This window comes from Dermacentor silvarum, chromosome 8, assembly GCF_013339745.2.
Source record: "Dermacentor silvarum isolate Dsil-2018 chromosome 8, BIME_Dsil_1.4, whole genome shotgun sequence".
Lineage (NCBI taxonomy): Eukaryota > Metazoa > Arthropoda > Arachnida > Ixodida > Ixodidae > Dermacentor > Dermacentor silvarum.
In genome coordinates, this window is record NC_051161.1 from 39165272 (window position 1) to 39187278 (window position 22007).

The 22007-nt window shown below is 47.6% G+C and overlaps 1 protein-coding gene and 1 long non-coding RNA gene across 2 annotated transcripts in view; both read left to right on the forward strand.

Moving 5' to 3' along the window:
- Positions 1–22007, forward strand: part of LOC119462084 (rho GTPase-activating protein 18) — a 229414-nt gene that overhangs the window by 36636 nt on the left and 170771 nt on the right. The gene's annotated exons all lie outside the window — the stretch shown is intronic.
- Positions 1165–21042, forward strand: LOC125947558 (uncharacterized). The gene is made up of 3 exons (XR_007468386.1): positions 1165–9092; positions 9134–20745; positions 20949–21042. It is a non-coding gene; the product is annotated as an uncharacterized LOC125947558 (long non-coding RNA).

Below are 22007 nucleotides of genomic sequence, written 5' to 3' on the forward strand. Positions count from 1 at the left end.
GTGAAAACCTAGGAACTATAATTTGATTTACCAGCTTTCTCTGAATTTTATGCTTGCTGAAAATTTATTCTTGCAAAAAAGAAAAGAAAAGGAAGTACTCACTCTGCACCGACACTACCGCTCATGTCTGTAGTTCTTTACCACTTGGGAAACATTGCGACGAAAACAAACGGTCGTTGTCTTGTATGACGGCTACAAACTTCTCTTCATGTGTGCAAGCGCGTCACGAGACGTTTCTCTGGCAGGTATTCCAATAGTCTTTGCCTCTATGTGTAACATCCTGCTCGCCGTTCTTCTATGAATCGAAGAGTAAATGTTATTCAATTTGTACTACAAATTTCGGATCGCACACGCTTCGATTTTTTTACTGACATGAAATGCACTTACTGCAAGCGCGCTGTTTCCAATCTCCATATTGAAAGATAGAGAGAAAGTGTAAAACACCTTGAAGGTGAGCACAATATTGGCGCGAAAAAAAAAAAAAAAAACACGTTCAGGTGCGTAGTCGTTCGCACAAGTAGTTGTTCGAAGGAAGCGCACCATCACCTCTATGCTGAAAATATACACGTGTAATCCCGCAATTTAATGTATACTTCAAGCGCCAAGACTACCGTGCCGTCCTCTGCTCACCACTTTTTGACATCTCGCGGCCTTGCGGGCGTACCTGCGGCGACGAGTTTCGTGTGTCGCAGCCTCGCGTTGCGGTCTTTGCCTCACGCGATCGCGGCATTGCACACTGAACGCTGCACCATCGCCCCGCTCGCGTGTCATTCCATCGAGGCCTGCGAGTCGGACCGATCACCTGCCGCACTGGATATACAATGTCGCGGTTTCTATTCCCTGTGGGCGGAGCGCAGAAACTCTCGTATACTGAGATGTAGGTGTAGGTTACAGAACTGGACACCTCCGATGCTGCGTTTTTCATAGTCCAGACCACGTGGTCCAGACATATATGGCGGTGCTGAAGCAACCAGCTAGCTGGTCGAATCAATCAATCAATCAATCAATCAATCAATCAATCAATCAATCAATCAATCAATCAATCAATCAATCAATCAATCAATCAATCAATCAATCAATCAATTGTGGTGGTGGTGAATTGTAGCAACGGGCGGGTTTTGCCTGGCGATCAAGGCCGGCAATTGCTCCGCCTGAGCGTCTCTGTACAATATCGCTGAAGGGTTTCACCATATGTCCATCAAACCAGTCTCTCTTAAGAATTCCGTAAGGAGACGTGAAGTTTCTTTGCGGGCTATAACTGATCCCTCGGGAAATACAAGGTGTTGCAGGTACGCATGCGGAAGGTCCTTTCTTTGCAGATTCTCCAGGAGAGCGTCCCTTTCATTTTGGAATTTCGGGCACGATCACAGAAAGCGTTCAATATCTCCTGCTCTCGTCGCATGCCGTACAGTTCGGAGAATTGATTCTCCCCGTCTTAAATAACCAGGCCGGTGTACTAGCAGATCCTGTCCTTAATCGATATAGAAGTAAAGCTTCCTCTCGGTGCAATCTCTTAGGTTACGCAGGGTATATGTGGTGGAACCCAAAGCGACCCAAAGTGATTTCGAATGTCAGAATTTTCACTTGATTACTCTTTGGAGCCTTGACTTTTGGAGGATGATAGAGCGCTGCGTATGCAAGCGCATCAGCTTTTTCGTTGCCAGAAATACTAATGAGGAAGGGAATCTACTGAAACTTTACTATGAAGCTTGTTGTTGAATTCTTTCACGAGGGCTAGTGATTTGCGTGGGAACTTGATGGATGACAGACCACGGTATAGTCGTCGTAACGCGGCCTTTGAGTCCGTAAGGACAACCACATTCTGCGGAGGCAAAGTCTATAGTTTTCGCAGAGCAGAAGCTATTGCTACGCCTTCCACAGTCGACGAGGTTATACAGTCCAGACGGCCAGACCACGTATATCTCAGAGACGGAATATAGAATGCAGCTGCGCAGCGGTCTTCGTCTACTTTGACAGAGCCATCTGTGTATACTTGTAGGTGGTTCGGGTAAGTGGTGTTCAAATGTTCCAGGACTAGTGACTTGGCTTCTGCCGATGGAATGCAGCTCTTTGACTGCAGTTGTGGTACACTTAAGTTGCATGGGATGACCTCGAATGTCCATGGGCGGTTCTATCTTTTCCCTCTCTCTCGAGCAGCGCAATCCCAAGGCGCGAAGCGGGTTCAGTGCTGCATAAAAATGTGGGCACCCGCCGTGGTTGCTCAGTGGCTATGGTGTTGGGCTGCTGAGCACGAGGTCGCGGGATCGAATCCCGGCCACGGCGGCCGCATTTCGATGGGGGCGAAATGCGAAAACACCCGTGTACTTAGATTTAGGTACACGTTAAAGAACCCCAGGCAGTCCAAATTTCCGGAGTCCCCCACTGCGGCGTGCCTCATAATCAGATCGTGGTTTTGGCACGTAAAACCCCATAATTTAAAAATGTGAGCGCGGCCTGTTACCTATACGTCTTAAGAGGGCTTTGCCGGGCGTAGACTCACTCAATCGTAGTAGCTGGGTCATGAGAGTCTGGGAAGCCTGAAGTCGCAGAGGGCGTGACTCAGCTTCGTAGAGCACTTTCTTGTTCGATGCCGGCTGAAGGACTCCAAGGAACAGTCGAATACCTTTTCAGTGGATGGTTTCTAAGTGCTAGTATTGGCTATCTGAGGGTGACATTAGAGATAGCTGGTATAGGATCCGACTGGTAACCAACGCTGTATGTAGCCGTAGCATCGACATAGGGTGGTTGCCCCAGCGTATGCCAGCGACTCGCTTGAGCACATGTATACCCTCTGTGATGATGACGCCACAACGTGGTCAACAGCGCGGCGCCAGAGTAGCCTGTGGTCCAAGGTGACGCCAAGAAATCGGACGTTGGTGACTTGTCGATTCTGGTATCCGTCTATATTCAGCTTCAAGTGTGTAGATTTTCTTTTCACTCCAGGAAATAGTACGAATGATGATTTATCTGCTGATAGTGATAATCCAAGCGTTGCCAAGTGGCCCTGAATGGCATTTACTGCGCCCTGGGCTATTCGTGCGAGGCGGCGATGCTGGTAGCCGGAGACCCATATGCAGATATCATCGGCATATATAGATATCTTCACTAGTGTTCGATGGTTTAGTATTCCTGGGAGGCTAGCCATGGCGATGTTAAATAATAAGGAGAAATAAACACTTCCCTGTGGCACGCGGCAAAATATACCCATTTCATCGCTCAATCAATCAATCGCTCAATAATAAATAAATAAATAAATAAATAAATAACTAAATAAATAAATAAATCAATAAATAAATAGTGCAGTCCGTATGTCAAATGAATGGACCTGCACACTTGCCGTGAGCGTAACGTGGTTATCACATCGAAGCGCACTGTTTACGCCTGCGTATCCTTCGGTAAGAGCTGTTAAGCGTTCTTCTCGCTTCACTGCAGTTTACTCGTCTCAGAAGTTCTACACCGCAGTGTTCTTCGATCTTCGCTCGAAGGTTTATTGATTGATTGGTTGTGTTCAACAACCCAAAGTAGCGTATAGGTGCTGTGAGAGATGCCGTAGTGGAGGGCTCTATATTAATTTTGACCGCCTTGAGTTCTGTAGCGTGCACCGGAAGTCTCATCACACGAGTGTTTTCGCATTTCGCTCTCATCATAACGCGACCGTCGCAGCCGGGACTCGAATCCGCAACCTCGTGGTCGTAGAAAGCCATAGCCACTGTGTCACCGCGGCGGGTGTAGCTTTACAAGCACGAAGAACGAGTAGGGTAGATAAACGGGGCCGTGGCATTCGCGCGGCGCATCTCAAGTGGGAACTGTTTATTTGAGGCTCGGCGAGTTCTTTGCGCTTACCACGTGCCGTCGAACCGTGTAGTAGACGAAAGGGTAACGAGATAAGCTTGCTCCTTATCGCGAATCGAGCCAAGTGGATGACTCAGTTGACGCGCGTTTTGAGTGCGTGAGCGTTTGGTTCTTTCGCGGTATGGTCGTAAGGACGCCTTTCGAGAACAGTCGGGTTGTAAACAGAGCCACTTCATATTTACGATAGCAGGATTGCATGTATAGGCTTGCATGGATCAGTGTCGAGGAGCGGCTCCAGCTTCGAGCGTGAACAGTCTGCACAGTTCGCCGAGTCCGCTTCGTTCTTGCTTTGGCTAACGAGCCTACACAATACGTGTTATTTATTGAGCGACGAAATTCGCCGGAAACATACTGCCGAAGAGCTGGCTATTCGTACAGCATCGATAAAACCGTTAGTGAGAAAGTAACGGAAATCGGAAAAATGACGGGCTGACATGATCCTATAAATAGAAATTGCATAAGTGCTTCAGTATATTTTGCATAAAAGGGTTAACAGGAAAAGAAAGGCTGCGTACACGGTTTGCAATCTCGTGCAACTGCATGCGAGTACAATTGAACTCCCGACACACGTTGGTCCAGTCATCTTAAAAAAAAAAAGAAGAAAAAACCGCATCGCTGTACGATCGTATTGTGTCAGCAATGGAACCTGAATACATTCGATCAGCCACTGATACCTGATAAGGCTGTAAGGTTTATTAGTAACGAAATACTAACCTATTCCACGGTGATGCGCCCGTAACTTTGGATGTGCCAGACTGTTTATACGTTATGGGAGTGTGTGGACTGTTCGGTGTGTGTGTGTGTGTTGTCGTCGCATCCATCTAGAGTTTAGCAATATGCTATAAGCGAGCTACCTAGCAAACTTCTCCAGCCTCTAGCTACACTTCTGTTATGATTCTTACTACTAAAATCAAACTTTGGCGAACGTTTTTACCGTTGTAACTCTACAGCACACGGTGAGCAAGGTAACGTCGTTTGCGCTAAGCTCTTCGCTCGCGGTTAAATTCGTCCGCCGCGCAACATCGCTCGCGCGAGGGGCGCTCGCTCGCTCGCCACTGCACTCTTGTATATGCCTAGATGGCTTGGTCGGGCCAGAAGCTATTTGTGGCCGCTTCACGTAAACTGTGCCCGTAAGACCCATTGCGTGTGGGCTTGAGTCTTGTCTATTTGTGTCCACTTTCACGTAAACACTGCGCAGCCGGCGTTGCTCGTTACCAAATTTGCCCGAGTGAGGAATGGGAAGGGGGTTGCAGCAGAGCTGGAGCGGCAAGGAAGCGGCTAGCCGCAGTCGCCGATAAACTCTATTTCTTGAGCGCTCTGCATGGCAAAGCACCGTTAAGGAAAAAGAGAGAGAGAGAAAAAAAAGCGCACTCACCTTTCCTGCTGTCCGTTCCTGCTTCCGTTACGTCCCCTTGCGTAACTTCCGCGGAACGTTGTGCTGGACAGCCGCTTTGCATATATTTGCACTCTGTACATGTAAGACGCGTAACGCGTATGATGCCAGAGGTTAGTGACCGAATATGGCTAGATTGTCGGTCGTACAAGAAGTGTGCGTCAGCGATTTGATTGCATAGCGTTGCCCACATCGATGGCCCTATAGCTGTGGAGCATCTGCTTGCCTGAGCGTGAAGTCGTGGGTTCGCGGTTTATAGAAGACGCCCGCGGTGCTGATTATTTCGGTGCAGACAAAGGAACGCAGGGTGATCAAAACTCTTCCAGCACATATGTTTCTCGAACTGATATATTCAGTTGAGCGCTTTGGTCTTTGACGTAAAGAAGCTGTCTTACCTCTTGCCTCCTCGTATTTGCTACATCACTAGCCTAATAATGGCGGCTTTCAAAGCTTAAGGGTTGCACTGAACAGCAACAGTAAAACCGTTTAGACTTGATTGTTCTAGCCATATATGCATTGCCTGAAGCAATGTGCAGTTGGGAGCCGGGTGCGCTAAAGACTGCTCTTGCGCAGCTTTGGCGCTGCAAGGTTTTCTGCATCAAGCAGCCTCTGAGAGCGGTGGCATCTGTGCACGTGTTTCGGAGGCCACAGCAGCTGCATTACTGTAGCGGGCGAATACGACGTCGTGTCCATCGCAAAAAGGTGTTCAGAAGATGGCACTGTCCCGTTAATGCGAGAGGCTGTTACTGTCGCAGTGAAGAAGGTCACAGCCAGAGGAATCGCTGAAGACCTGCTGATATTACGCGAAGTCCCCAATGTGATGAAGCGCTCAAATACTCGCTGTCATTGAAAGAGACCGCACTGGCGAATGTGCGACTAAAGCGATGGTGAAAACTGCAGAGTCACGGCTCCTGGCAAGGCCGTATCGTCCACGAAGCTCAGAAACGAAACCGTGAGACCCCATTTTTCAAAGCCTGTCCCGGGGGCTCTCGTGTGAAATTGCCTGTATACCGTCACGCGATGGGAACGTTGGCAGTTGGTGGCAAGCAAATGCGAACGCGAGGAGCTCGTTCCGGAGGATGGAAAGGGTCGACAATGAGAGAGAGAGAGAGAGATAGTAGCGTTGCGTACGAGCGATTGAAGAGTGCTTGCAGCAGTCGTTCTTGAAATCGCCATGATAATTGACCCGACCTCGTGGGAATATCTAGAGAGCTGTGGTACGCGCGTTTCCGACCGTGCAATGGTGCGCCGGTAGCCACGAAAACTTTGTATCATCCCATTTCTCTCTCTCTTTAGACTTAAGGCACAACACGACAGTTCTATGTGACGAGTGCTCATAGCCGATCCACACCTATTGGCGGATCTCTCGTCCTACAAAGCCCTGCGGATCACGTGTCTCGGGTCGGGACGGCGACATCAGTTTATCGCGCCTGTGTGCGCGCGCGTTCTTGCATGCGTGCGTGCACTGTATGTAATCGTCTAACTTGAAATTCCTTCTGCGTTCGCTTGAGACCCGTATTTTTTTATTAATTGTATTTGGCGTTTTTCTCTATTCGTCCTTTGATTGTCTGTTTGTAATGGTCACGCTTGTGTACTCAGACTGCATGCACTACACGCCAAAGAATAAGTAGTCAGAAATTAATTCGGAGCCCTCTCACTCCCAAGACACTCTTTTTGTACGCGGACTGCAGTGCACGTCAAGGAACACCAAGTGGTCAGAAATTATTAGAGTCCTCCACTTCGGCGCCCCCTTGTGTAGTAAGGTGTAACTTTGGGACATAAAAAGCTATCCGCAACTCAAGCCCCATTGGACCGTACGTCAAGTACGTACAGTTACTTTCAGCACGTGCACACAACATCGTTAACATATCCATGGTGCACCGCAGGTCGTGTTATCTTGTACTCAAAACAGCGCACCTGCGGCACTAAGCACTTAAACACAGACATACGGTGTACTTATTACTTTTCTTCCCAGAGTCAAGATTGCCATACCGTTGATATGTTTGTTTTTACCGCGCAAGGTGGTCTCTCCGTCTTCCTTAGATAGAGCTGGTGCCTTAGACTTTACATTATGCAGCACGCAAGGCTCATTTTGACGTGCATTCTAATGTCGGTGTAACAGTACATCACTTTCTCTTTGAAGTTCGCGCCAGTGTAATTACGCGGCCTGCGAAACGTCCGGAGCCGCACCTTCGACCTTAGCGCTCCCCAGCAAAACGCGCAGCTTAACCGTTGCACCATGCACTCGAGGGAGCTCATTGACACACTTGGGTGCGAGGCAAGGCTTCTAATAAGCGAAACTCCTACATGGGCGTTTCATGTCCTTGCCGATCTCTTAGCTTTGGCTACGTGTGCCGGCCGGGCCTGCCATATCGAACGATCGTTACCGTTTAGCGTTCCGGTCGCAGAGTTCATAAGCGCCCACTCCTAACCCTTACTGCGAGCTGTGATTACAAGGCTGGAGAGAAGAGTTAATGGAAAACGTGTGGTACTTAAGAACTGTGAGACAGCGCGAATGCAGTGGACCAAATGAAAGACGCTCGCACAACTTAGCTGCTGCTTGAGCGTTTTATTTTTTTAATGGTTTCGCTTTCATTAGAGCAGCCGTTCCAAATATCGCAATAATCAAGATGAAATCATCAGCATCAGCGTAATTAAACTCACTGCGGAATAAAGGCCTCCCGCCAGATATGTTCAGTCACCAGTCTCCCGTCCTCGCTAAAAGTTGCGTATACCATGCACGAGTCAAATTTTTGATCTCGTGATATCATCTTATCTTGTGACGCCTCCGACTTCATTTCCCGCTCCCTGGTAATCCATTTCTGCTACACTTATTGGCCACCGGCTATCTGCTCCACGCATTGTACCGGGTACTACTTAGTAGCCAAGCCTGCGAGACACTGCTCTCAACAATTTGCTCTGCATGATTAGCCTTTGGTGTGCCCGACTGTGTAAGTACGTTCTGTGAGTGAGGTGTGTTCGGTGTGGTATTTTCTTCGCATCCATATAGTGTAGCGTGCTGCATTAAAAAGTATTTCTTTGTCTTATTAGCGTTGAACGAACCTATTATTAGTATTATTTATTTCTGTTACCTTCAGGGCCAGTGGCATTATAGAGGGGAGAGGTACTACACACGTAGAAGCACATAATTACAGGTACATAGCTGATATATTCCTGTTAATACAATATTAGCTAGAGTAATACAAAGGCAGGAATGACTAAGAAGGAACAAAATGCTTAACAAGTTAAGACAGCGGTAACTAACAGTCGACGCCACTGATTCGCAGAGGCGGTTCCAGTCCTGTGACGTCATGGGTATAAAGGATTGGGAGCATGTTTGCGTTAGCCCCGACACCATTCCCACCTTTTGTGCACGGTCAAAAGCGAGATATACGTCGGAGGAAGAATAAGGCCATTTCGCAGAATGGGGTTGTATATATTTTACGAAACAAGCACGGACGAGCATATTTGCGACGGAAGACGAAGAAAGTACGGCTGTCAAGATTATTTCATTAATAGTTATGCTGGCGGTGCGATTGTAGTTGCGGGGAATAAAGCGAATATAATTATTTTAGACTAGCTCGAGGGCAGAAGTTAATATATCGGTGCTGGGTTCCCAGATCGTCGCAGCATATTCGAGTTTACCACGGGCTGACGTTTTGTACAGAAGGAGCTTTAATGAACCAGGAGCGGAAGAGAAGTTAGGACGGAGATACCCTAAAGGAGTGTTTAGCGTTGGTAATTATTTTGCTGATGTGCAAACACCAGCTAAGAGAACAAGTTATGCGAACACCGAGGTAGCTGTATGACGTAACTGATTCAAGAGTGGAGCTCTGTAGAAAGTAAGGTAGGTAGGTACAACTTTATTCGACAACTGTAGAAAGTAAGAAACAGGCGGGGTAGTATAGCACGGGAAACACGTAATACCTTAACTTTAGTGGTGTGAAGTTCCATCTTCTATAGGTTACACGAGTTAGATACAGCGTTAATGTCATTTTGAAGTGTGTTAACGACATTTTGGTTATTAATTTCACGGAAAACTACACTGTAATTAGCGAACAAAGGAACGTTAGAGGAAACAGTGCCTCAAGGCATTAATGTAATCTCTTCTCGTTTTCAAAGTTTGTGACAAGATCGTATATCAACGAGATTCCGCTGCGCTACACTGCGTTCTGCTGCCGCGGCGGCCGGATGCTAGTGTGGCAGGAACGCCCGCGCATTGAAATTTTTTAACTTCAAGTGGTCAGAAATTATCTAGAGGGCATAAATCGCTATGTCTCACTGGGTTGTAAATAAAGACAGTGCGATAATGAACAGGGCGGATACTAAGGAAGCCAAATGCCATTACGGCAATATTCTGGACATAAAACGCCTTCAGTTGTGATGAAGATGACAAAACTTCATTGCTAAAAAAGAATTGTAGAGATGACTGCTGACTTGGACGGCCGGGAGCCCATGAGCGCCGGCGGCCTCCGCGGCCCAGGGCACCGCCCTGTGATAACCTAAAAATTCAGTATGAGCTCCGCATGCAAAACCGCAATGCATCTGCCTCCGCGCTCCAAAACATAGTACCCGAGAGACGCCGATATTGAAAGTTCGCCTCAGCCGTGACGTCACGGATGAACGAACGCGTAATTGGCTGATGTGTCTATATTAATCTCCTTTGAGTTGGACAGCACTGTATTTGTTACTGCATTCTTAGGCTGTAGATCACTTCGAGTTGCGAGTGACGCGCTTTTCTATTGATTCGACACGCTTGGCCTTCAGTCCGCAGGGCAGTGGTATGTAGAGGCTATCGTCTCAACGAGTCGGGCGCGGGGCGCGCAAGACGTCGCTCTGACGCGCTCCGTTGCCGCCGAAGCGCGTTTCAGCGTATACGTTCTCGCTCGCTGCAGGTTTCGTTTCTATTTTGGGTTGGCGCTGTACACGGTCGCGTGCGTTTGATTCTCGGTTTCTTCTTCAGCTCGCTCGCCCGCACCTATCGAAGTAGCACGTGCGGTGTTTCTATCTCGTCGGCGACGTCGCTTAGCCAATTCGAGTTCCCTCAGCCGCGGCGAGGTATGCAGGCGAGGGAGGTGTGCATCGCGTCGGCTCTTGCGCGTGTCCAAGCACTATACGAGAAACTGGTCTCGAAAGGCAGCGGTGTGACGCAATGGACAGATTTCACGAGAAGTTTCACCACCAAGCCGCCGCCGGTGGCTCTGTAACTTTCTTCAGCGGCAACCGTATGGGACATATTTCCGGCGCACTTTCGGCGTGCCGTCACCCCGGGGTTGGTGCGATCGTTTCGCGATGTTCTGAGAACGCTTCCGGGGAAAAATGTGTGTTTATGTGTTTACATATCGAAGGGCAAATATCTCACGGTGCGCACTCCGGTTGCGATAACGTCGTGGTTATCGCACCTCGTTAAGCGGATGCGCCGAAATCGGTCGACGTATTTCCGAAAACACAACCGAAGTAATACGTTCGATGTTACTGCTGCAGTAACCATTAAGTGCAAGGGTGGAAATGGTGGTTGGAGACGCCCGGCTCATCGAGTGATCGAGTGAGTGAGTGAGTGAGTTGTTTTAATAAGCGAAAGTAGGCTTACAGGTACAGTACACCGACGTCGCTCGGCCTGTACGTCGGTGCCTGTCGAAAGACTTGTTTTGTATCATTATGCGTGTCATCGCGGTGGAAATACAGCAATGTATCATTTCATCGTTTCCCGAATAAAGCAGACGACGCGGACCGGAGAGCGACATGTATAATAAACTTGCGCATTGGCCAAATGGTACTGAAACTTCGAAACATTTTTCTCGGGACGACTTCTTTCTTCCTGGTGAGTAAACCATTGCTTTCTTCTTATATATTTGAACTATCATGCGGGCGTTTCCAGTCGCGAAGTTTACTTTCGTTTAACAAAGCGATGAATTGGGTTGGTGTACCTTCATTTCGTTTAGGCAGGTGTTTTAACAAATTATATTGAACTCCGCTTAAGCTTCATTTGGTTTTGTTAGTTTAGTTCTCTGCTTAGTATTGCTAATGTTTTAAGCAGCAGGAATATTCTCGCTAATCTACTTTTGTCTGAAGGCACGATAGCAGAACGATATCTATAACTCGGGAAGGCCTGAACTTGAGCATGACACATGTTATGTGCCGCGAGGTGACATATCGTCTTGATACATGCTTTAGTTTATCGGTGTAAGCAGAAAGATGCTGTCTTTTCATTCAACGCGGTGATTTGTCAGTTTATTTGCTCGCAAGAAATTTAGATGCAACTGCACACGTCACTCGTTCCAGCTTTGGAGCATTCGACCTGCGCACGGGGCCGCTAGTTTGCTTTCCGGCACTGTACCAACAGCTAAATGCCCATTACAACTGGTTCAGTTCGTTTCCAAGTCATGTGTTTATACTAATACAAGTGACTGCTCAAACTGAAACCTTCGCTAAATTTCAGAAAACTGATGGAAGAAACGCAAGTTGATCGATCGGTTGTTATTCACTTCTCGTGTTTCACCGGGGTTCGCGGTTGTCTGCTGTGTTTCCAAGCCCGGGTATTATTTACCTCGAACTTCGAGCACGAACAAGCGCTAGGCACCGGACGCAAACGACCTTATCACAATTAAGGATCAGCTAACTAAAGAGACAGATGCAACCCGACTCACAAACGGAACTCTCTTTTTTTTTTTTATCCCAAGAAACACGGACCAGGTAACTTTAAAGTCTTTAGCGTCGTTCGATCAGTGCGCTACATGCGTATTTAGCTCCTAAAAACACGACAGACGTTACTGCCAATATATATTGGGGTACACTGCAACACTAGTCACAGTGCGGAGTTGCCTGTGTAGGTCGAAAGTTCTTGAGACCGATCAAAATAATGTGATCGGCAGCAAGGACACTTTCAAAAGCTTGGACGAATTACGTCGATTCCATGCCACAAACGAGAAACTTGAGCACATCACCAAGCGAAAGAGCCGCCGTGACCTTGGATGTCGTAGCCATCTTTATTTGTTTGGAGAGTGTTGCCAGCACAAGGGACGGGTTCCGGAGTTACTAATAAAACGATTTCAGGAATAGCGGTCGTAAAGAAGGGGGGGGGGGGGGGGGGGTACTTGGAGCACTCAGGGGTATTCAGAACGTGCGGAATCCAAAATATGCTTGGGTATAATTGTATGCAGGGCCAGTAGCGGTGCGCCGACTTTCAGTATTCCTAAAACTCCCTTGGAACATTTTAGAGGGAGCAATGAGGGGCCAGATGGTAGTTTTGGAAATGGCGCCCCCAAGCAGCTCAGCGTTCCGACGCTAAGCTGTAACTTGGGCTGTTACCTGAGCTCAGGTTACCTTGTAACCTGAGCTGTAAAGTAACAAAAAAAAAAAAAAAAAAACACTTGGTTTCTTTTTCGCTCTTCTTGCACTCATTTAGACCGACATCGTCCCCTAACCTTGGGTTCCGTATTTCTAAAATTTCCTAATGTCTCGGTAAACACTCCGCGAAGACATATACGATGTAGTGGCTGCTGACGGCTTCGAAAGGATGTTGTTTAGAGGCACGGCTGGCAGCTTGGCAACAACCTGCACCGAAGCGTTACCCATATGCACGCGCACAGGCAGGTGCGTACTGAACCCGTAATGAGCGATTACCAAAAGCTCTTACGTCTTTCGCAGCACCCTGCCTATGCTTTTGAGATGTAGACGGCGCCGACTAATTCCCTTCCCCCTCTGCCCCTATTGTAAATATAGTTGATTGAGTGGCGTCGGGCGTAGCGCAAAGGCTGTCGACGGGCGAAACATTCGTTATGGGAGAGCTGCAGATGGTCACGCGTAAAAAGAAAATAATGTGCAGTTGCCTAAGCTAAGTTCAGCGAACACTTCCGTCATGGCCCCCATATCAGAACGTGCTGCCGCTTGTCGCGTACGATGACAGCAAACGCGCCATCGTCTTACAGCGAAAGAAGAAACGTGAACGTGCAAACTCAAGGACTTCGGAGCGCGACGACGTATCGTGCACTACAGCAAAAATGATACAGCTGGCACGTAGCGCTCGCCTTTGAGCGCTGCAGCGATTTTCTGCCACAGCGTAGACGGAAACAAACAAGAAAATGGGAAGGCCGTGGCCGAGGAAAGTCGTGCAACGTTTTCGTTCTGGACGACCGCCGCTTGCTCCGCGCAGTTCATCCTTTCCGTGCTGCTAGCTAACGGTTGCGAGCGGTTTACTCGTGTTTCTTTTTTTTCCTGCTATGGACCAAACCGCCGCTTTCTTTCGTTCTTCTGCGGCAAAGAATGCGAAAACGGTGGTACGTGCTGCCTGGCGAAGAGCGACGCTCCGTTCCTCCTCGTTAATTCGGTGCAGCATTTCGCTTGCTGAACGGGTGCCATACACGCTCGCTCTTGCCGAATAAGAGTAATGCATAGTCCCGAGTTTTGCCACCTTTAACCATTTTTTTTTTATTGACGTAGTGTAACAGGAGAGGTTGGCGCCTTTTGGTGGCGCCGGCTATACTCATCGCCAGTTGGCAAACTAAATGAAGTCGCAAAATATGACGATTAATGTCAGCAGCATGAACACAAACAATTTAACTAGCAAACCCATGAGCTGTACTTGTTCTAGCAGTTTGTGAAAGTATCTCCATCACGGTGACCAAACCATTTTACTGTGGCCAAAGCATTTAACTCGCAAACCCAGAGCTGTACTCGTTCTAGCAGTTTGTGACAGTATCGCCGTGACTGTGACCAAATCCAGAGCTGTACTCGTTCTAGCAGTTCGTGACAGTATTGCCGAAGATGATATTGCTAGCTTTGGTCACTTGCGTTTTTCTGGCATTGTAATGGCTGACAGCCCTGCTTGCGACAACTGTGGCTGCGAGGAGACAATCAAGCACCTCCTCTGTGACTGTCCCCGCTACAATGTGGCAAGAAAAGTGCTCACGACTGCGCTTGAAAAACTAGACAGTCGCCCCCTCACAGAGGAAAAAGTTTTAGGACACTGGTCTAGACGGGCTTCGGCACTCAAGGCCTTAAGGGCTTTGCTGAAGTTCTTAAGGGCTTGTGAATTGTGCGACCGGCTTTGAACGTTGTAGCGCGTAGGGTCGCGTTATTGCGCGAATTTTCTTACTTCACCTTTTTTTAATTTGTTTCTTCTGTCACCTTTTATTACCTTTACCCCTTTCCCCAGTACAGGGTAGCCAGCCAGTATTTACACTTTCTAATATCCTTGTCTTTCTTTCCCTTTCTCTCTCTCTCTCTATTTTTCTGCCTGCCGCGGTTGGTTCAGCGGCCATGGTGTTTCGGTTCTGAGCGCAACGTCGAGGGTTACCCTGCCGGCCGACGCGGCTGCTTATAGTTGAGGGCGGAATGCGAAAGTGTTGGTGTTCCGGGCTTTGTGTGTGTATAAAGAGACACTGAAGTGGACATAAAAATAGGCTGATGATGATGATAAAGAGACACTAAGGGCAAATATTAGGTGAAGCGAAAATGATAGATTAGTGCTCGAGAACGTCAAAGGCGTCAATATTATCGCGAACAGAGCTTTAGTAATCGAGAAATTGAGGCAAATGCAGCACACGATTAGAGACTCCCCCCCGGGACGTTCAAGTACTAGCCCGATGACGAAGGCACTCCTCATTATAATTCTGTCACTAGCACTCAACCACTCATGATAAAAATATAATTGTATTGAATTATAAGACGAAAGAAAATGCTACTTGTCCAGTTTTATTTGATATTTAGAAAAAGTCGGCAGTTTCGCCCAAAAGGCGAAGCATCACTTGCGATAGCAAATTAGTGGAGAGCTATACGGGAGTAAGGATAGTAGTTTTATCTGCTGTATAAACTTGGGCACTTTCGCCTGCTACCTGAATTAACAAGCATGGTGTGAGTGCGCACAAGCAAACATGGATAGATCATACTCGATGACCGCAGACAACCGCTGTAAAAGCGCTGGCATGAGCAATCGGGGATGCAGTAGCGAGCGAAGGTTCGTGCGGTCTATCGCTTCAACGGAAATCGAGCGGCGAAAGCACAGCGCATATAAAGGTAGGAGCCGTGAGCAGATGGCTTTTAAGATACGGTGCGCGCCACCGCCCGCAGCCGCGCCAAGTACAGGTATGCAGTTGCTTGCAGAGTAGGAGCCACACCCCCTCCCTCCCGCGCTGCCTTCCCGCTTTCCTCCTTTCGCGTGCGAGATTGTGTCGCCAGTTGCCCTTGCACCCGGTTCAAGATACGCAGTTGGTGCCGCAGCACAACGTCGCCTCCCCTCACTCCCTCCCTCCCATCCCTCCACAGCCTTTCGCGTGACGGAAGACGTCGTGTTTGCTCTCCGCCGTGCGTTCGCTCTCCGTGAAAGCGCGCGTCCCTCGCGCGCTTTCACTCGCACATACAACATACGGCGCGCGGCGACGATTTTATCGCCCTTGAACTTTATACGGAACCTCACGACGTGACCCTTGACAACGACGTGGGTGGTCGAAAGGTTTCGTTTTCTCTACTATTTCTCGCCCGCACTTTCACGTTTCAGTAGTTTCGTTATCCCGTAGTGCTGCGCTGGTTTTTCTGGCTCGCGAAACTAACACAAATTGCAAGTAGCAGAAAATGCCACGTCCATGTGATGTCGCGGTTTTCCCGAACGCTCCTCGTTATTTGACCAATAGTAGCTGCAGCTGTAAATCTAACTCTCTGTCTTGGCTCGGTTTCTCCATGGCCGCGCGCTTGCATTTTACACAGGAAACCGTAGCGCTGTCTGTCGGGTGCCATTTTACTCACAGACGGCAGTAAAGGGCGGTGATGGCGTATGCAACGTCACCACTCCCCGCTCTGAGGCGGGCGATTTCAATTGCCTAAAGGTATGGGGACCTTCCCGACGCTATTTTCCCGTAAACTAAATGTTTACTTGGCCCGAAACAAGCCCTGCGAGGTTTCTGGAATGGTATTTTAACATTCCACGTCGGACATTGTATGTGCCTTTAGTGTGCCTTTAAAGAACACCAGGCGGTCAAAATGTATCTGGAATTCCTCGCTGCAGTGTCATTTATTGCCCTACTTTTGCTTTGGAATGGTAAACTCAATCAATGAAGCGATAAATTACTTATATCTCCGTTTCCGGTCCACGCTTCCGTGACATGGACTGTCGAGTTTTTAGGTCTCCTCTATGCTTTTACTCGACCTGTTGCGACAGTTGATGGAGTGCCGTGCGAGAGAGGACGCGTGTCTGTTGATTGATTGATTGATTGATTGATTGATTGAAGTTTTAATGTTTACGGCAACGCTTACCGATGCCGGGGTTACAAACAACAGCAACAACAACAAAACAACATCGACAATGACGACGACGACGACGACAACGACAACGAAAACGACAACGACAACAACAACAACAACAGCAACAACAACAACAACAACAACAACAACAACAACAACAACAACAACAACAACAACAACAACAACAACAACAACAACAACAACAACAACAACAACAACAACAACAACAACATCAAGGAAAGGCGCAAATCCCTATATTATGCAGATTATATCGTGTGTAAACCGGGAGAAGCTTGAGAAGCGGGCTTCTCCTCACGAAGACTGTGAATGCGGAGAAGCCTGATTTGACGAAGGCGTTTTAGCGAGCTATGCTCGCATGAAGGGACAACTTTCGAGGCTCTTAGCAAGCACCATTTACAGGCTTTCCATTGAAAAAAAAAAATGAAGAAAGAAGTCTTCGATTATCGAAACTTTTAAACGAATACGAATATTATAGAGAAGCGATCTTCGACGATCAGATAAAAGAGCAAAAAAGAAATGAAAAAGAGATAGAGAGAATGCAGATTACATTATGATATATATAATGCCGTTAAAAATTGAACTTCTGGTCAACTGAGGAGATTGTAAATGAGAAACAACTGAAAGCTGATCGTACCTGGCGCACCATGAAACACGCGAAGAACACGCTACCAGATACTGAAGAAGCAAAGTATAACACTACGTCACCTCGCATAGTTTTAAAGGGATGCAACCACGATGAGATTGGTCAAATAATAAATTACTTTCACTTAATTCAGAAAACAAATTTATGGGCTGCACGGAGGCACGGAATCCTTATTGAGTGACCGGAAATCATTGAACAGAAGTTAGCACTCTGCAGCTGCTGCCTTTCCCCAGCCGAATAATTCGTAACAGCCCTCATTCTCATCTGGCTGTCTCCCTGTACACTGTCGTAAGCGTTGCTGTTCCTTGTATTCGATTCGAAACGAATATTCGGCAACTTCGAATAGCGAATTCTGGAATCTATTACGCATCTAATAGAAAGGACTAGTCGATATGTAAGAGAAATTTCGAACATTCGCGCATCTCAACAAAGAGATACCTTTATGTTGATCTGCAATTGAACCCCGAACCACCGGATTCCGAGAGAGGCGCTCCACCTATTGAGTCTCAAGGTCGCAGCTACCATGCATGAGTAATATGATTGTCTGGTTGAGCATGCGCGCATGCTGGGGAGCCATAATGCCAGTAACACGTTCCTTGCAACAATGCGTTCAATAAGCGTATTTACAGTTTGTTGTTTCTATTTATAGTCCACTGACAACTTGTAGAACTGTATAACCCTGAAACTACCCTAGAGGCAGTCTTGCAAGTATGAAATACTTGCAAATATGAAAGATTTGCAAGTATGGGGCGCTGACCTCAGAAGTGTGAAGCAAAGCAAGTGGTACCTGCAGCCTTAAACACAAACACACACACCAGTTTTATTGCCATGCTGAGCCGTACAGCACGATGCCAGTGACCGTGTTCTCAGCCGCCTTGGGCCGTCATTTTAGTCTGGCTTTCGATCATTCGAATATAGGGTTTGACCTGTACGCGAACGACTCTTTCTGTTATTAAAGTTTATCCGCTACATTCTCTGCGAAAGAAACAAAATCAAAAAGAAGTCAGCGGATGAATTAGAAGGCAGTGTTGATCGGTGGCTGAATGTAGTGTTTAAATCTGTTCGTTATTATTAATAGGCCGTCGGTGGTCGCTGATTCTGCGTCGCTGCACTGAACTACCTACGCGTTTTCATGCATGAGTTGATCCTGCGCTTACAGCGTGACACGAAGGGCGTGCCGGTAGCGTCGGCGCGCGAAGAATTGTGAATGCGAGACGCATTTGTTAAGGAGCGTCTCCGCGTTTAGCATATCGGGACGTCCGTCGCGACCGTCGCCACTGCACTACCGGTCGCTCCTTTTTGCTGCTCTCCTTCCGACTGATCCAACGACCGTAACGTACTTTAAAGGAAAGTCGTGTGACTGCTAGCCGAAAAAAAAAAAAAAGGAAGGGGGGGGGGGGGTTTACACGCCAGTCGCACGATATGTCTGTTGGAAACGCATAAATTCTTTTTTTGACAGTAATGTGATGTGCTTGGTGGAAAGTAGGCTTTACAACCACAAACTAAGCCGCGCGGAGTTGAATGCTGCGCAGCTGTCGTAGCTGTAGGTAGCAGGCGTGTCTCTGTGTATAAGCAACCGTGCCTTTATTGACCAATCAACGCACTCCCCATTCGTATACACCATGCGCGCTGAGAATTTCGAAGTCGAAAAATGCCCGTGAGAAGATATTCACAGCCGAAAACAGCAATATTCGTATAGATTGCACCTGCACTGGGCAGTAATAATGGTTCATTGACCTAGAATAAAAAAGAAAATAATTGCTTACAAACCAGCGTCGCAGAGAACGAAAAATAAATGGCGGTTGCGGCGGGTGAACTTCAATTTACTCGTTAATCTGGGCGCGCACAAAGATACTTACGCTGCTTTGCGTTGCTCTGCAGAGATTGGACGCAGAAGATGGCGCTTGGCGCGTCGACTGTGATGACATTTTGACGATATGCTTGATCAAGTGCCTTGTTTACCGTAATTAATATCGTTGCAATATTATTGAGCGGGATTGCGCTTCGCGAGCACGCCGTTTTTGACAGAATAGAGAGTTCTGCCGAACTTCCCGAGTACTCAAACGTGAATTACTACAATCGTGTATAGGAAACAATAATCGAGCCACTGTAAATTGCCAGGCATTACGAACCAAAGTGATCTTTCATCGATCGAGTGACCGACAACCTACCGGAAATCTTGTAAAAATTTGGTTGCTTACTATTTGAAGAAATATGCGATTTCTGATGATGTAACGAAAAGACGTATGTCTTGAGAAACATCCTAAATAGCAACGCTGAATCACTGAAGACTGGTAAACTACTATTTCAGAACTGTGTTGTCGTTTATGTGTCAGTAGAAAGTTGATTATTGTCTGTTAAAAATGTTGGTTGCAGATTTCGCATTCGTGAATATCGCCCCCTAAGCCGAAGTGCCAGTACGTCAGTTTGACGTCATGGATTTCGAAGTATTTTCTCGTATTCGCGCAGTTTCTGCGGAGAAATAGTTCTTAGATGTCTCACGGTTCAGTCTTTGGACACCCTGAGCTCACCCTGAGCTCACACGAACACAAAGAGACTTCCGGCAGGGACATACCAACATACTCCTCGCACCATTCTGGTTTTTTATTCACTTCTTTACCGGCTCTCACCGCCGACAAATCTTCCTCTCTGCATTCACTGTGACAGATACATCAACGCACCACAGCTCCCAGCCAACCAAGAAACCCTCTCTGAAGTGAGTGTCCATCGCTCGCACCTAATTCGATCCGGGCAGAATTCACTGAGAAAGCTCTCAAGCATGCTTCCGGCGAAGCCCTGGACTAAGGGCCTAGCACAACGCCCAGCCTTTTCAACAATAGAGTGTTTTCTTCTTTGGTACCGTCAGAATGCGGTGACATAATTATCAATCAACAGTTCACTAGACCTGAGCAGGTGCTGTGAAAATTCATTACGTCACCTGTAGGTAGTGCTGGAACTTAACGGTGGCATCACCAGCCGTCTCTTGGTATCGCGGCCACCAAACCTCCGCTGTCGATAACGATTGACTCTTTCCGTATTCGAGAAATGTACGTATTTCGGCGATCGTGCTTAACTTTTCTGTACCCGATTAGTGTCCCTTTCAATGTGATCACTTCGCACAGCGGAGCGTTTGTAACCCGGTGAGTGTTTCTTGACCTAGTTTCGAGGCCCCAGCAATTCCATGTGCACTAGAGTACGCGACAAATGCTTCACACTCCTGCGTGCCGTGCTGTCGGACGTTTCCGGGGCACGTCCTTGGCGGCTCCTGCCACTCTATGTGAACCGCGGGAGCAGCTGGGACTCCATTGTTTTCGCTGGAATTTCAGGCACATTTTTTTTCCTGGCGCGTATACCGCCCGTGTCGTTTCAAGGGCTCGAGAACTGCGTCCGAGCCGGCGGCAGTTAAGCGCTCTGCACTCTACGCTTGCTGAAAGGACGTGGATGGGTTAAAAAAAAAAAAAGAAGGATGTGTTTATTCTGCGACACAGTTTCCTTGAGGTTTATGCTGTGAACTGGTGACCTCGCACGTGACATCGTAGGAAACAAGCTGAATCTGCCCGCGCGAGAAAGAATAAGGCCGGAGAGTGAGACTCTAGGGTCGGTATTTTGTAGCGATGCCTTTAAAGTAATAATGCCTTTTCGCGCTTATCGCACTTTGTCAGTGGTCAGAGCGACGGTCCGCTCACGATATCAACGTTGATAACGCGAGCGGACCGTCGCTCTGACCACTGACAAAGCGCGATAAGCGCGAAAAGGCATTATTACTTTAAAGGCATCGCTACAAAATACCGGACCCTAGGACAGGTTATCATGGTTTACAATGCAGCGGCCTTCATTCTCCAAGAAGGCGAAAGAGATAGGTTCATTATGCAGTGAAAGCTGAGACGTCTGCTTGAACTATAAAGTACCGTACATTTGAGAAAACATCGCCAAGAAAAATCATTAAATTCTAGGGTATCGTGCGCCAAAACCGCAATCTGATTATGAGGCAAGCCGTAGTGGGGACACCGAAATAATTTTGAGTATACCTGGTGCACCTAAATATAAATTAAAGGGAAAATGAGACATCCACCTAAAATGTCCACCTAAAATGTAACTTTCCCTTTAATTACTTCTCTCCACCTAGCGGGTTTCCGCTGAACTATTACCTAAATATAAGTACACGAGCGGTTTTTGCATTTCGCCCTCATGGAAATGCGGCTGCCGTGGCCGTGATAAAACCCACGACCTTGAGCTAAGCAGCGTAACGCCATATATTCATTAAGTTACCGCGGCGGATCACCACCACCTAGATAGCACAAGGCCTGTTCACTCCGATCCATGACCTCATGCTACCAGGCCCGAAATTTCCATTGCCAAGGCTGGCGAAAGCGGTGACGTCGAAATCACCGCTGCTCACTCGGGAGCATCCCTATTAGATTCCATGGCAGTCGGGCCAGGTAACCTGACGTCATGGATCGAAGTGAATAGGCCTTGTGCTATCTAGGTGGTGTTGGGCGGATACGGGACTCCTCCCAGAAAGACGACAGAAGACAGCAGTGACCGTCAGCTAATTTTTATTGAAAAGAGCGGAATATATAGGTTGATTTGAACGTGGAGACAGCGAAGACGAGATCGAGGCCTCTACCATCTAAAAAAAAGGTAGAAGCAAGTCAGCTTGTCATTGTACTAACAGTGAAATAAATACCGTTTTGACACATGCCCTAACCATAGATCTGTGGTGCTATATTATGGTTCTTGCTGTTTGGGAACGACTAGTCGCCACCAATTTGAAATCAGGCCTGTATTATAGCGTTCTGTTAAGCTAAAATTCAGTTGATAGCGCTTTCTTGTGTCGCATTCCTCTTAGAGCCGTTTTCTTTC